General features: G+C 39.6%; 1 protein-coding gene across 1 annotated transcript in view; it reads right to left on the minus strand.

The window, feature by feature from the left end:
- LOC126252772 (mismatch repair endonuclease PMS2) overlaps positions 1-15,762 on the minus strand; it is a 160,097-nt gene that overhangs the window by 134,708 nt on the left and 9,627 nt on the right. The window lies entirely within an intron of this gene.

Raw genomic sequence — 15,762 nt, forward strand, 5'->3', positions numbered from 1 at the left:
TAACTTGGCTAGATCAGAAGATTGATATTATTGAAACACTTGTCTATTTTAAGCATCTTTCCATAAAGCACTTTAATACTTTCCGACTGCACAAATTTGATAAAAAAATGTGGTCACCACAGGAGAATGCTCAGTGTGTAGCCTGGTTCAGAGAGACTAGGTCTTATACCTAAGTGCAAAAGCGCAGCCAACTATTTTGCTTTCTGCAATTCGAATAAAGAACAGGTGTCAACATGAGTATCTTAGAAGCAGATATCCTCCATGCAGCAAAGAAGTTTAAATCTCATAATAAAGGCAAGTCTTTTGACCCAAATAATATCCTAATTATATTCCTTTCAGAGTATGCTGATACAATAGCCTCATACTTAGCAAACATATACAACCACTCACTCGATGAAAGATCTGTACCAAAAGAATGGAAAGTTACACAGGTAATACCAATACTCAAGAAAGGTAACAGAAAGTAATTAAATGAACACCACCCCCATATCACTGACAGCGATTTGCAGTAGGATTCTGAAAGGTATACTGTGTTCAGACTTTATGAAATACCTCAAAGAAAAAAGTCGATTGACACACAGTCAGCACGAATTCAGAAAATATTGTTCTTGTGAAACACAACTAGCTGTTTATTGACACAATGTAACGAGTGCTATCGACAGGTGATCTCAAAGTGATACCACATTTCTAGGTTTCCAGAAGGCTTTGAACTCTGTCCCTCACAGAGAGTCCTAACAAAATTGGTGCTTATGAAGTATTGCTTCAATTGTGTAACTGGATTCGTTATTTCCTGCCAGAAAAGATCACACTATGTAGTAACGGATGGAAAATCATATATCAAAACAGATGTGATATCTGACATTCCCCAAGGAAGTGTTATAGGCATTCTGCTGTTCATAATCTGTGTAAATTATTTAGAAGACAATCTGAGCAGCCCTCTTAGATTGTTTGCAGTGATGTTGCCATTTATCAGCTAGAAAAGCCATCAAAACATCAAAACCAATGGCAAAATGACTTAGACACTATGTCTGTATGGTGTGAAATGTGGCAATTGTCTCTGAACAAAGAAAAGTGTGAGGTCATCCACAAGAGAAAGAAAAGAAATCCTTTAAATTTCAGTTCCATGATAAATCACCAAATCTAAAGGCTGTCAATCCAACTAAATGTCTAGGAATTACAATTATGAACAACTTAAATTGGAACACTGACACAGATATTATTGTGGGAGAAAGCAAATCAAAGACTGTGTTTTACGGGTAGAACACTTAGAAGTTGTAAGAGGTCTACTAAAGAGACTGCCAAAACAATTCTTGTCCATCCTCTGCTGGAGTATTGCTGTGCTGTATATGGTCCTTGCCAGATAGGACTGATGCAGGACAGTGAAAAAGTCAAAAGGAGGGCAGCTCATTTTGCATTATTGAGAAATAGGAGATAGTATTTCACAGATGTGATAAGCGAGTTGGGAGGCAATTAGTGCAACAGCAGCATTTTCTGTTGCAACCAGAACATTTCATGAAATTTCAGTCACTTTCTCCTCTGAATGCAAAAATATTTTGTCACCAACTGACAAAGGGAGAAATGATCATTGTAAAAAAATAAATCAGAGCTTGTACAGAAAGATTTAAGTGTTCATTTTTCTGATGGGCTGTTAGTCAGAAATAGTCTGAAGGTCAGAAATAGTTTAAAGGTGCCAGGCACTGTGAATTGCAGAGAAGTCATGTAGAGGTAGAAGTAAATGTAACAGCATTTATGGAAACAGGATGTGTTCTCCATAAACAGGGCATGGATCATCCACCTGTTTCAAATGCCATCATGGACAAGATAGAGCAGGTATTTATAAAGAGTGCAATAAAATCAGTGTGTATGGCAGCCATAGAGTTGGGAATGCCGTGAGAAACAGTGTAGAAAATCTTGCTTAAGAAGTTACAATCTTAATGCCTACAAGGTGCAACTGCTTCTAGTACTAAAGCTGATGGCAAGCCTCATCATGAACAGTTTGCAGTGGATATGCTAGCAATATGGATGCAAACAACAACTATTTGGAATGATATGTTTCTCTTACAAGTCAGTTTTTCATGTGTACGGCAAACTGAACCATCAGAACATTCATATTTAGGGATCAGTGTGTCTTCACGTTACATCCCTGAAAAGGAAAGAGACAGTCCCAGAGGCAATGTGTACTGTGGACTTGTACACAACTGTACTATTGGTTTATCTATTTTCAGCAAGTCTTCTCTCAACAGTGATCTTTATGTGGACATGTTACAGGTTAGGTTAGTGTTGTTTAACATCCCGTCGACAACGAGGTCATTAGAGACGGAGCACAACAATGGGAACACCTGCAACCTGATGTCATATTCCAGCAGGGTGAAGCACAACCTCACTGGCCCCTAAATGTCCATCAATTACTGCACGAACAGTTTCTGGATAGGTGGACTGGATGAGATCCTCTGATGAAGTGGTCACCATACCTGGATGACTCCATACCACAAGACTTCTTTCTAGAGGGTTTTGTAAAGGATAACATGTACTGAATCTAAACTACAGACCTACAGCATTTGAAAACATTTAAAATGCCTCTGAACATGTTTCCACAGAATTTGTGAAGCATATGTGGAGAGAAATTGAATACTGACTAGACATTACCATGCCACTTTGGTTGCACACACTGACACGTACAAATAAGGAAATAAAACATTGAGTTATCTTGTCACATGTCAAAAACCAGCTGTTATTATCTAGTACAGTTTTAAAGTCATTAAATACTGAAAATTTAAAGATAAGTTATGGATGCCCTGTGTGCTTTTCTCATAGGTAAGACGACAATGAAAAGCAGGAACACTGCCCTTCATCCTCCTCACATGTTGTGGAGAGGTATACAGGGTGATTCAAAAAGAATACCACAACTTTAGGAATTTAAAACTCTGCAACGACAAAAGGCAGAGCTAAGCACTATCTGTCGGCGAATTAAGGGAGCTACAAAGTTTCATTTAGTTGTACATTTGTTCGCTTGAGGCGCTGTTGACTAGGCGTCAGCGTCAGTTGATGCTAAGATGGCGACCGCTCAACAGAAAGCTTTTTGTGTTATTGAGTACGGCAGAAGTGAATCGACGACAGTTGTTCAGCGTGCATTTCGAACGAAGTATGGTGTTAAACCTCCTGATAGGTGGTGTATTAAACGTTGGTATAAACAGTTTACAGAGAATGGGTGTTTGTGCAAAGGGAAAAGTTCCGGACGGCCGAGAACGAGTGATGAAAATGTAGCACGCATCCAGCAAGCATTTGTTCGCAGCCCAGGAAAATCGACTCGCAGAGCTAGCAGAGAGCTGCAAATTCCACAATCAACTGTATGGAGAGTCCTACGAAAAAGGTTAGTTATGAAACCTTATCGTCTGAAATTGGTTCAAGCACTGTCTGCAGCTGAGAAGATTAAAAGAATCGATTTCTGTGATTTTATCCTTGCTCAAATGAGCGCCACCACATTGGCACTTATCTGTCCGTAACTACCTGAACGTCAACTACCCGAGGCGATGGATCGGCCGCCAGGCAGCCCGTGACAGAGCACTTCATCACTGGCCTCCAAGAAGCCCTGATCTTACCCCCTGCGATTTTTTCTTATGGGGGTATGTTAAGGATATGGTGTTTCGGCCACCTCTCCCAGCCACCATTGACGATTTGAAACGAGAAATAACAGCAGCTATCCAAACTGTTACGCCTGATATGCTACAGAGAGTGTGGAACGAGTTGGAGTATCGGGTTGATATTGCTCGTGTGTCTGGAGGGGGCCATATTGAACATCTCTGAACTTGTTTTTGAGTGAAAAAAAAACTTTTTAAATACTCTTTGTAATGATGTATAACAGAAGGTTATATTATGTTTCTTTCATTAAATACACATTTTTAAAGTTGTGGTATTCTTTTTGAATCACCCTGTATAATGAGCAGGGTTCTAGAATGTCTGAGATCCTTCACCCAAAGAAGTTTCAGAAATCAGTCAATAAGCAATAAAATTACTAACATGTAACCTCTCAGGCAAAATATGTCAGCACTAAAGAGCAGCAAGGAATATACGAGGGGAAGTCAAAAAGTACAGGCACTTTTAAGAAAAGGAATATTTATTTTAATGATGGAAAACTGAAACATACATTATTTTTCTACATAATCTCATTGCACTTCAAAACACTTTGTCCAATGTTTCACAAGTTTTTTGATTCTGTTGGGAAAAAAGTTTTTTGGTTGCTCTGTAACCAATTTTTCTACACATCAATGACTTCTGAATTGGTTGAAAATCATCTTCCTCTGAGTGCTTCTTTCAATGGTCTACACATAAGGAAATCACTTGGAGCCGGGTCTCAACTGTGTGGTGGGTGTACCAGCGATTCAAATCCCAACTCCTTTATTGTTTTGGCCACCATTTGCCAGAATGTAGCCAAGCATTATCTTGCTGCAGGATGACACCTTTTCACGGTTTTCCGCAATTTGGATCTGACTTCAGGCTTCTGTTTAGTACACAACACATCACAATAGTTCTCACTGTTCACATCTTGGGGTGAAATGAACAGTTACCACATCTTCCGTATCCCAGAATAGTGTTAGCATAATGCATAGCACAGCTGCTGGTTGACCTTTCAATTTCTTAACTTCTGCTGATGATAGGTGTTTCCAAACCATGCTCACAGCCTTACTTTCCAGTTCGTGATGGTGCACCATGTTTCATCTACAGCAACAATTAGTTGTAAAAAATCCATCTCCTTCCAGATGATAATGGGCCAAATGTTTATGAGAGATATCCATCCTTTGCGCCCTACACTGTGCCGACAATTCTTTCAGTACCCATCTTTCAAGTACTTCCCAAAAATTTAGTCTGTTGGCGAAGACGGAATACACTGAACCATGACTGATATGTGAAGCACTGGCAATTTTGTCACTGTGATTCATCCCTTCAACATACTTCCAATGACTTCCAAATTGTCCCAAGCTGGCCTGCCCAATCTTTCCTCATCACATAGAGAAGTTCTTCTCTGTTTGAAGCACTCTTCCATTTGCAGATCTTGCTTCATGATAAACAGCTGTCATCATACTGCACCCGCATTTGATGAATAATTTCCACAGTTTTAACACCTTCCACAACCAAAAAGCGAATGGTTGCCCTCATTTCCTCCTTGGTGCAGATCAACAATGGAACTGCCATGTTTTACGGTCTGCAAAGAATACAATGACTGACGCAGGACTAAGAGTGACACATTATATAGAATTGTTGCAGACAACAATACTTCAACCCTGGATTCTAGCAGTGTTACAAAGACCTGTGGTGAGAAACTGCAAAAGTGTGTCTACTTTCTGGCTTTCCCTTGTAAATCAGGGGAGGACATCATCCTCACAGGCATGTGAAATACCATCAGACTTATCCGCAGCATGCATACATGCATAGGTTACAGATTTTATCAGTATTCTTAAATGAACTATACTACAATTGGGAAGATTTCTACATCCACTGCAATAAGCATTGCATTTATGTTTTACCAAATAACATAATGAAAGACCTGAAGCCATTAGCACATCATCATCTGTTCCTGCACTGCACAAGAATTTCACAAAATGAATATCTATTAGGCAATGACAGGCACAGAGGTGAAACTTGTTGTTATCCTAATACCTATATGAGAAACATGAGCCCTTCATACCATGAAGTCTCAAGTTTTGAGGGGGTCCTCAAAATCGACACAGTGATGAGCTCTGATGTTTCTCTACATAAATAATCACAATATTTTAGCACTGTTCAATTTCACGTTGTAACTAATGTGAAGTTCTTATTTCAACACTGTTTAAGAACCTCCTATTCTGAAATAAAAAACTACAACATATTGGTACTATGAGCGAGTGTTCTCATAATATCACAAATGATGATGCAACTGAAATAACAGTGTCCATAATTCTTGCTAAATGAGATAAGTCTAGGTTAAACCTCTGTACTTCTCTGCAAGAATTGGACAAAAACTGTGATTTTGCTTTACCGAACACACGCATGACAGAGGGGAGTGCAGGCTACAGATGATGTGCACGAGTCCAAGCAGTCTCATTTTAACTCAGGTTCAATCAGAAGCTAATTGTTTAACAGTTTAAGCAGCTACTAAACACAAGATACAGACACTCACTATGGCAACTGGAACAGAATTTAGAAAGAAACTGTATGAAACCTTACAAAAAGTTCATCTTCAAATGAGAACCAATTGCTAGCACCAACTTATACATTTCAACATTAGGTCAGCTCCTGATCTTGTAATATTTAAATTACACACAACCACCTACTGACAAAAACACACCGAGGGATGTGATATTCTTCCATAAAATTTTCGTACAGTTTTCTGCAAAATTGGTGGTCAACACTTGTAGAAGGTATAATGCCGTTACAGAGGTTTGTTAAGAGTGATGCATCATGGGATGGCAATATGCTTATCCACATTTCATACCATTGCAGTTAGGATAAAGCTGTGGCAGCTGCCAGTTCTGGAACAATGATGACACAGACAGCGATGTGACACTGGATGTGAAGGGACATCACACAATTTATGTATGCACACAATTATGATCACTTGGTGGAAGAAGAACTGTGACCCAAGACCAGCTCTCACAGAAAATGGTAAGTTTGAACTTCAGTGTCATTTGGAAGGGAAGAACATTAGTGTTTAAACATCCCATAAATGGCAAGCTCATCACAAAACAGAGCACAAGCTCAGATCAAAAAGTAATTGGGAAGGAAACTGACCACAGCATTGCCAGAGGAACCATTCCATCATCAGCATTTAGACATTCAAAGAAACTGCAGAAAGCCTGGATCTGAGTAGCCAGACAAGGATTTGAGTTTTGCTCCTGTTGAATATATTTGAGTGCCTCAACCTATGTGCCACCCTGTTTAGGAGAAGTGTGACATACTGCTAATATGAACAGCAGACAATGAAGGAGATAAACCAGCAGTCATGCAAACTACAATTAACAAACCACTGCAGCATCAGAATCGAACTGAGTGAATTAAGAACCTAACATTTCCAGTTACATTCTATAGTACATGAAGTCATCTACGTGGTATGACACTTGACACAATCCTCATTACTTGGCTCTTTGTGCACAAAAGATGGACTTAACAATTGAGGTACTTTGCTTTTAGTACACAAAGTGGAGCTTTGTTATGTTTGCACATTCTTTGTGAAACAATTAAGTCTGTAAATGCTAAAAACATTCATGGAGCCTATTGTTCCAGCAAGAGATGTTATGCTGGAAGCAATTAAAATACAATAGGGCAAATCATATTTTGGACTATTGTACCTATGGCTTGATTATGTTATGGCATCATGGAAAAGCTTGATCAGCTCCCCAGAATCTAATTAAACCTACTAGTTTCCTTCCTCTGAACAAACCTAAAGGAAATGGTACAAAGCCTACAATAGGCACAGCACCACTTTGATTTTCCTACAGTGCTATAGATATCAGTATTGTCCTGAGCCACTGACCTCTCATTGCTTGAATGAGTTACTTTCATATCTCGGCGAATAAAAAAATTTCACATATGAAACATACATCATATGTGCCTCACTGTGTGCTATCATTTGCAAAAAAACTTGTTTCAATATCTTGAATAGTTTATGAGGTATGACGATTGATATGATCCCATGATCCAAAACGTGCAAGGACATGAATAGGCGCATTGCGCGTCACCATACATCAAATATAAAACTCGATACATTGAGAACAAAACAAGTTATAGTTCTGCTCTCAATTTTAAATGAAATTCTGATATCTTACCTACACATGTCTGCAAACTTTTTAAAATTGTGTGCAATGTTTTACTCAATCTGATGCAGCACAGCACATATGATGGATAACATAAAGTAATTCAGTTCTTTATCAAGTGAAACTATCAGACTGTAAGATGTTCAAAAACCACATTTTTTCACCTAACAGTTTGAGGAAGATCGAGTGCTAACTATTTCATATCATCAGTGCAGGCACCAGCATTTGCCATGCAGTACAGCCATAAGAAAAGCCTCCATCAGCACGGAATGCAGAAAGCATGTCTGTGGCATGGCTGTAAATTCATTTTATACTTCCTTGGGTGACAAAGGCCAAATATGTTTTAGGGTCCAATTTTACATTCCTTTTTTTTGGGGGGGGGGGGGTCTCCTGTCTTTGTGGCATTTTCCTTTTCAACACTGACATTTTCATACTGGTACTGAACATATAAAACATCTGGAACTTTGAGAAAAACATACAGAGACTGGCAAGTACTTGCAGCAAGATGAAAGAACCTGTTCTCACTAACTTGCGGAAACTATTTCTGCAACTTGACAAAACCTATGGAAGTTGACTTCTTAGGAGTGATGTACATCAAAGAACTTGCAGAGGTAGCTTCTGTTAATGAATTGTGAAAGTTTATTTGCTAGTGTACGTACACCATAAGGCAAATTAATTGGCAATGCAACAGTTTTCCTTAACTTATTCGAAATTTTTTACTACTTGTTGGTATGAAGACTATGGTCACAGACAGGTTTGTAGTGTGTTTCAAAGTTTAGATTAGTCTGAAATGTGACAGTCTGATTGTGAGCTGTCAAAGCCAACAAATATAATACTATGAATAATAGCTCAAATACTTTTACCTTAGTCTAATCTTATCTTCGCAGTCATGCAAAGTACTTGTGGGGGTTGTAGTATATTCCTAGATTCCTCACCTAAAGTTAGCTCTTGAAATGTTGTAAGTACGCTTTCCCAGAATAGTTTGAGTCCATCTCCAAGCACATGTAATTTCAATTCTTTTCAGCACCTCCACGATGCTCTCTTGTGGGTCAAACAAACCTGCAACCATTTATGATACCAAACTCTGTTGATATATTTGGTATGGGCCCTACGTACTTCAGAAATATTCAATGAGGTGTAACCACATGTGTTTTGCAAACAATCTCCATCGTTAACTGACTGCATTTTCCTAGAAACCTTCCAATGAACTGAGGTCTGTCACCTACTTTGCCTAAGATTGAGACTATATTAATGCTCAGTTTCATATTCCTGTGAATTGTTACACACAGTTATTTATATGAATTGACCAATTCCATTATTGACATTTTGATATTTTAATCACAGAACACTACATTTGTTTTAAAATTTTGTTATGAGAACAATACTGCTATATCTCTGTGACCCGGCAGAAATGTCGCTACCCTGACATGTCCTCTATCAATAACTCTTCCAGCTGCTGGTGAAAGGCACCAGCCAAGTACCATGCTGATGTCAAGCCACAGGAAAGGCCCAGCTACCAGGCTGCAAGACTCTTCAAATCATGCTGTGCTAAAGTCTTTACCTCACTTACATCATACTTCCATGAATTGGCTGTTTATTGCATTTCAACTAGACTACATTTTGAACTGCTGTTCTACACGTTATTGACAAATCTGCTAGACCTCGGATTATCTGGATTGTTCTCTTGGTATGTCCTACAATTTACTATGACCTGGTGTGGACAGAAATTGTAAATTATCAAGTCATTGCCATGTGTCCATATTTTCTGTGTAATAAAGTGTGTTGCATGGTAGTAGATGTAATAATGGTGATGAGGACTCTTAACTTTGTGTGCATGTGAGGACAACACACCAAGCTAAGTGACCATGGATTCAGAATTCATAAAATTGTGGCAGCAACAGCTGCAACTTCAAATGCAACAGCAGACACAACAAGCAGAACTACAAAAGCAACAGCTGCAACATCAAATGCAGCACCAGCAGAACACAAAAAAATTTTTAACAGTAGCAGCAATTTACACCACATCAACTCACCAACTGGAACAGCGTCTGCTGCCACCATTTGCACAATTTCATTCAGAAGACAATTACTATGACTTATTCCACAAGTGTCAGCACAGTAGCATAACCAATGTCGCTTTTCTGCTTTCGTTATTTCTTCTTCAGAAATTATGTCCTCAAAATTAAACTGAGTAGTTTCGGTTTGCCTAAATCCATCATTCTCTCTGCAAGCATTACAAGCAGCAAACAAAAGTTGTAGCAGCTAGGCTCATATGTTTTCTTTGCCATAAGCAGTAACATTAGTCATATCCAGCATGGGCAGCTGATGTCAAAGGGCTGACTTGTAAGCATCAGTTTTTGTTAAAAATGAAAATGGCAAACAATCCTACGCTGAATTACTGGTGCATAGTGTCATAATTCTGTATGCATGTGATAAAATAGTTTGTGCACAGACACTGAAATTAAGAAATCTTACTCTCGAAGGAGTGTTAACAACAGCAAAAACTTTTGAAAGCTCAAATGCAGCACAGTACTAAGTTGACGAAAGCAGCATTATCCCCTGTAAAAACCATTTAAAATATCTAATACAGTGCAGCTTAATTCTGATTTAGGGACAAAGCCCAAACAAGCCCACAGCACCACATATTTGACCCACAATCTCACTGCTGTCCCTCTACACCCACCCTCACAATACCAATGACAGGAAGCAGTGTCAGGGTGCTCGGATTGTTTTGCTAAATGTATCCACACGCAGAGTTCTTGTAGGGAAATGTGCCATGTACAATGATGTAAAGGGCATGTGGCAGAAGTTTGCAAAGGTGGCACTGCAATGCAATGACAAAACCACAGCAGCATGAACACATTACAGCTGAGCCCTTTCACAGAGCAACCACTAAAGTTTTTTCTCCCACTAATGACCAACAACCAATTAATAAAATTTCTTGTTAATACCTGTTCGCATGTTTCCATTATAAATGAAGAAAACTATGCTCACACTGGTTCTTCATCTCCTCAGCCAACATAACAAAGATTAAAATCCCACACCAAGCACCTCACAATTTTGCACGGTACAGGCGTAGTAACAGCATTGTACGAAGTCACCCATCCAATTGTTTTCTTAATTGTACCATCACATCAGGCACAAAGAACTTTTGCTTTTGGTTTTAATATAGCAGCTGGCATCAACATTGTATCAGCAGTTGTACCATCTGATGATCCTGACGTACACACTAAATTTTCAGACTTTTTTCCACCAGACTTAGGGTATGCAAATAATTATGTAGCTCACATTCAGCTACAGTCTTCTGTAGCACCTCACTACTTTAGAGGTTGACCAGTGCCAGATGCATAGCGAGATGACCTCAAGTCCATATTACATTGCCTGGTGCAACAATATGTCCTCACACCAGTCACATCTAATTAATGGGCAACACCACTGGCAATTTTACAAAAACCATATGGCTCCCTAGATGTTTGTAGTGTCTTTAAATTAATTACAATGGCACAATTAGAGATTGATGTGTATCTCATCCAAAGGTCATAAGAGCTCATATCAAGACTGTCAGATGGATAATACTTCTCAAAACTGATCTATCCAAAGGTTATTTACAATTGCCACTAAACAAACAGCCTCACCATTTCATGGTCAGCAACATTCCACTTGGATTCTACAGAAACAATAAATCACTTTTCAGAATTGCTAGTGTGCCAGTAATTTTCTAACATTTTTTGGAGCAGTTGATATAAGACATTCCAAACGCAATCAATTATTTGGATGATGTATTAGTAACAGACATTACAAGATAGCAACATCTTGTGAATTTACATCTACTGTTCCAGACATTACAACAAAATGGAATAAAGTACAACCTAAACAGGTGTGAATTCTTTGAACAGCAAGAAGAGTAATTATGCCACTTATAGAGTTGTAAAGGATTTCAACCTACTCAGCAACATGTGGAAGCCAGAATAATAATAATAATAATAGTAATGAGTTCTTTCAAAGTTAAAATGCCTTCAGTCTTTTCTCATCAAAATACAATAAATTATCACGCCAAATTTATAGCAAGTGCTGCCCAGATCATAAAACTCCTTAAGAAGCTACACAAGAACAGTGAAAAATATGAATGGACAAATCGGTGCCAGGAGGCTTTTCACAAGCTAAAACATTATCTACAGTTTGTTCCTTGTCAGGTGACACATGTCCCCTCAAAATGCCTTATTTTGGCCATTGTTGTTTCGCAACATGGCATCAGAGCCATAGTTTTTTCACACAGTGATTATAGGCATGAACAACCCATTGCACACACATCTAAAATGACTACATTACCCCGGATCAATCACTCATAGAAAAAAAAAGCAGCACACTAGCTATAATATTTGGTATCTGAAAGTTCCATACATTTCTTTATTCCATACATTTCTTTTACCTCATAGCAGACCATAAGCCATTAATTTCCTTGTTCAGTCCTAAGAACTGCCTTTCACAAAAACCACGTAACGTCTGCAATTCTGGGACCTCTTCCTCAGCAATAACAATTACTTAATTCATTGTCAGCCAAGAGCATAATATGCTAATGCAGGTGCCCTTTCCAGGCTATTATGGGACCAGATCCCACATTTGAATTTCAGGAAACACAGTGCTTTCAAATAGGTTACATCTTAGAAAACTGCTTACAAGAGTTTTCTGTAACTGCTTCTGTAATTGGGAAGAATACAGCTGAGGATCTTATCCTCAAACACATTATGAAATACATTTAATAAGTTTGTCCACTGCCCACCCCACTCTCTACCAGAAATCTGGACAGACCTTTCCCTATAAGACAAGATCAACAAGGTACAAGGAGTACTGATGCTGAAATCAGATGACAACAGCTGCAAGGTGCTCATCCTACTGCCTCTGTGTCAGTGAGAAGTAAACATACTACACACTGACCACTGGGAGATAAGACACATGAGGACACTCATAAACTGGCATTCCTAAGGCCCAACAACAAGTAGGACATCGAGAGCACAGCTTGCTCTGTGAGAGCTGACATCGAGCCAGTCAGAAGCACCTCAAGGGTTTCAAACCCGGCCTAGGTTGCAGCAGCCTTGGCAGTGCCTCCATGTGGACATCACTGGCCCTTTCCTCAGAGATATGTGGCTCATTGTCACAGATTAATTTTCCAAATTTCTTTACATAGTCTGAATATCAAATCCCATAGCAAGGGAGACAATAAGCACCTTGCAGAATATTTCTGACCTCAAAGGGGGGGGGGGGGGGGGGGGGGCAGAAACAATTTTTACAGACACTGGCCCTCAATTTCCATCCATTAGGTTTAAGGATATATGCTCTTGGAACAGCATAATGCACCAGACAACAGTGTCATTACACCAAGCCTCCAATGGTGAAGCCAGGCAGTTTGTCTACACCTTTAAGGTGCAGTTGCAGAAGATGCCATCAGTAACACGCAAGACCAAGGTCCTAACCCAGCACCTGCTCTCCTACAGGACCACAATGATACAGGGATGAACTCGGGCAGAACTGATGCAAGGCCACTGACAGTGAACCCTCTGAGGCCTCCTGGGGCCTACAACACACTTACACCAGTCCAAACATTGCACTTGCTACTCACTGGGCACAGAGGTTTGAACTCAAACTTTGGGAGGGCCCAGGATGGATACCAGGTGTCATCAGTGCCGCCTGGGGACACCAAACATTCACAGTTGACATCAATGGTGCCTGATAGTAGAACACGTCAACAAGTTGCACCCACACTTAGCAGCTTCTACCTCAGGTCAACCACCACTATCCCCAGGGCCAGCTGAATACAACTTCAGACATCCATTAAAGCCACAGTAACAAGCTTAAGTGCTACTGGAGCTGATTCATTGTGAAATTGGACCCTTTCCCTCCTACAGCACTGCTCACTTCCAGCAGGGACACAGAGACTGGATCAGCAGCTCCAGCCAACTCCAGCATTAGCACCATGTTCCCATCACAAGTTGGGGACACAGTGACACCAGACACAGAGATCAACAGCAAACCGTTAGGTGGATCACCTATCCACATCTATCCTCTCCTTTACGGTGGTAATGATTCCGACAGGGACACTTCCTGCCGTACACACCGATTAAAGCAAGGCAGAGGTGTTACATCTCTGTCATCTGACAGCACCGTTGATACCCTACGATGTCTGCTATTAATGACTCATTCAGCTGACATCATATGGGTCTGTCTGTTGGCATCAAACCAGAGATAAAATATGGCTGCCAGGCAGCTGCAAGACACTGTTACGCTAAAATCTCTACCTAGGTTACACCATTCTTTTGTGACTTGACTGTTTACTGCATTCCAACTGGCCTACATTTTTTATTGCTGTTCTATAGATTGACAGATTTCCTTGATCCTGGACTATCCGCATTATTCTCTTGGTGTTTCTACAATTTATGATGATCTGACATGCAGTGGAGACACGAACTATCAGGTGATTACAGTGCACCCCTATTTTCTGTGTAATAAAATGTGTTGCTCTGCAGTAGAATAGTACATTTCTGTACATTTGAAGCAAGTTGTAAATCTTTGTAACACCTTGACATCTCATCAAGATCTGACTCAGTATTTGTATAGCTTTTTACAAGCAGTATTTGAAAAGAGGTCTGAGGCTACTGTTAACATTACCTGCAAGGTCATTAATATACGATACAAACAGCAAGGTCCCAACACATTTCCCTGTGGCACAACTGAAGCTCCTGTTGACGACAGTCTATTCAAAGTAACAGGCTGCATCCTAGCTATCAAGACATTCTCCACCCAGTCACAAATTTCACTCAATACCTAGATTGGTGTCAAAGAAACTGAATGGTAGTTTTGTGGATCACTTCTGCTAACCTTCTTATCGGTGAGTGTGACTTGTGCTTTCTCCCAACTATGGGGCACAGTTTTTTTGTTCGCATGATCTATGGTACATTATAGTTAAAAAGAGGGTGTCAACTTTCCCAGGAATTCTGTGTAGAATCTGATAGTGCTTCCATTCGGCACTGGAGCTTTGGTCAATTTTAGAAATTTCAAATGTTTCTCAATAGCACTGATACTAATATCTACTTCATTTATCTTGGTAACAGAGCAAGAATTAAACTGGGGCAAAACTCCTGGCCTACCTTTTTAAAGGAGCATTTGAAAATGGGGCACAGCATTCCTGCCTTTGTTTTGCTCTCTTCAATTGCAGTTCCTGTGTCACCCATGACTGTCTGGACACTAACTTGGGGCTACCAAAAGCTTTTCCATATTACTAGAATTTCTATAGGTTCTTAAAGAGAACTTTTGATAATATTCTAGTACGATAGTCCTTGAAGACTTCACGCATTGTTCACACACACACACACACACACACACACACACACACACACACACACACACACACACTGTTCCAGTGACACACACACACACACACACACACACACACACACACACACACACACACACACACACACACACACACTGTTCCAGTGGATGGCCAATAATTTTTCTAAGCTGCCCTTTGCACTCTGCTTATCACTGTAGCTTCAGATGCTCCATGGTCACCGACACAATTTTCATTGTGGACATTCTCAAAGATGTCGGTTATTTGTAGCCATTGGATCCAATATATTTCTATCACATCATAAGTGGGTTTCCAAACTATCTGTTCTTGGTAGTTTTCAGAGTAGCCTATACATTTAATATTGTTTTGAAGGGTATCTCGTCACACCCTCACTTACAAAACTGTGAATATCCCAATTTATTGTTGATTAAAATCTACTCCAACAATGACAGTCTGATTGGGGAACATATGTACTAGTGAACTGAGGTTTTCTTCTCAAGTTTTTGGTTACATCTGAGGCTCAGTTTAGCAATCAATAGAAAAATACAATTATAAGTTCATGCCCATCCTTGATAGTAATCCTTTTCCAAACAAATTCTCATTTAGCTTTAATTTCTATCTTGGTGAATT

This window comes from Schistocerca nitens, chromosome 4 (assembly GCF_023898315.1).
Source record: "Schistocerca nitens isolate TAMUIC-IGC-003100 chromosome 4, iqSchNite1.1, whole genome shotgun sequence".
In the NCBI taxonomy this organism is placed as follows: Eukaryota; Metazoa; Arthropoda; class Insecta; order Orthoptera; family Acrididae; genus Schistocerca; species Schistocerca nitens.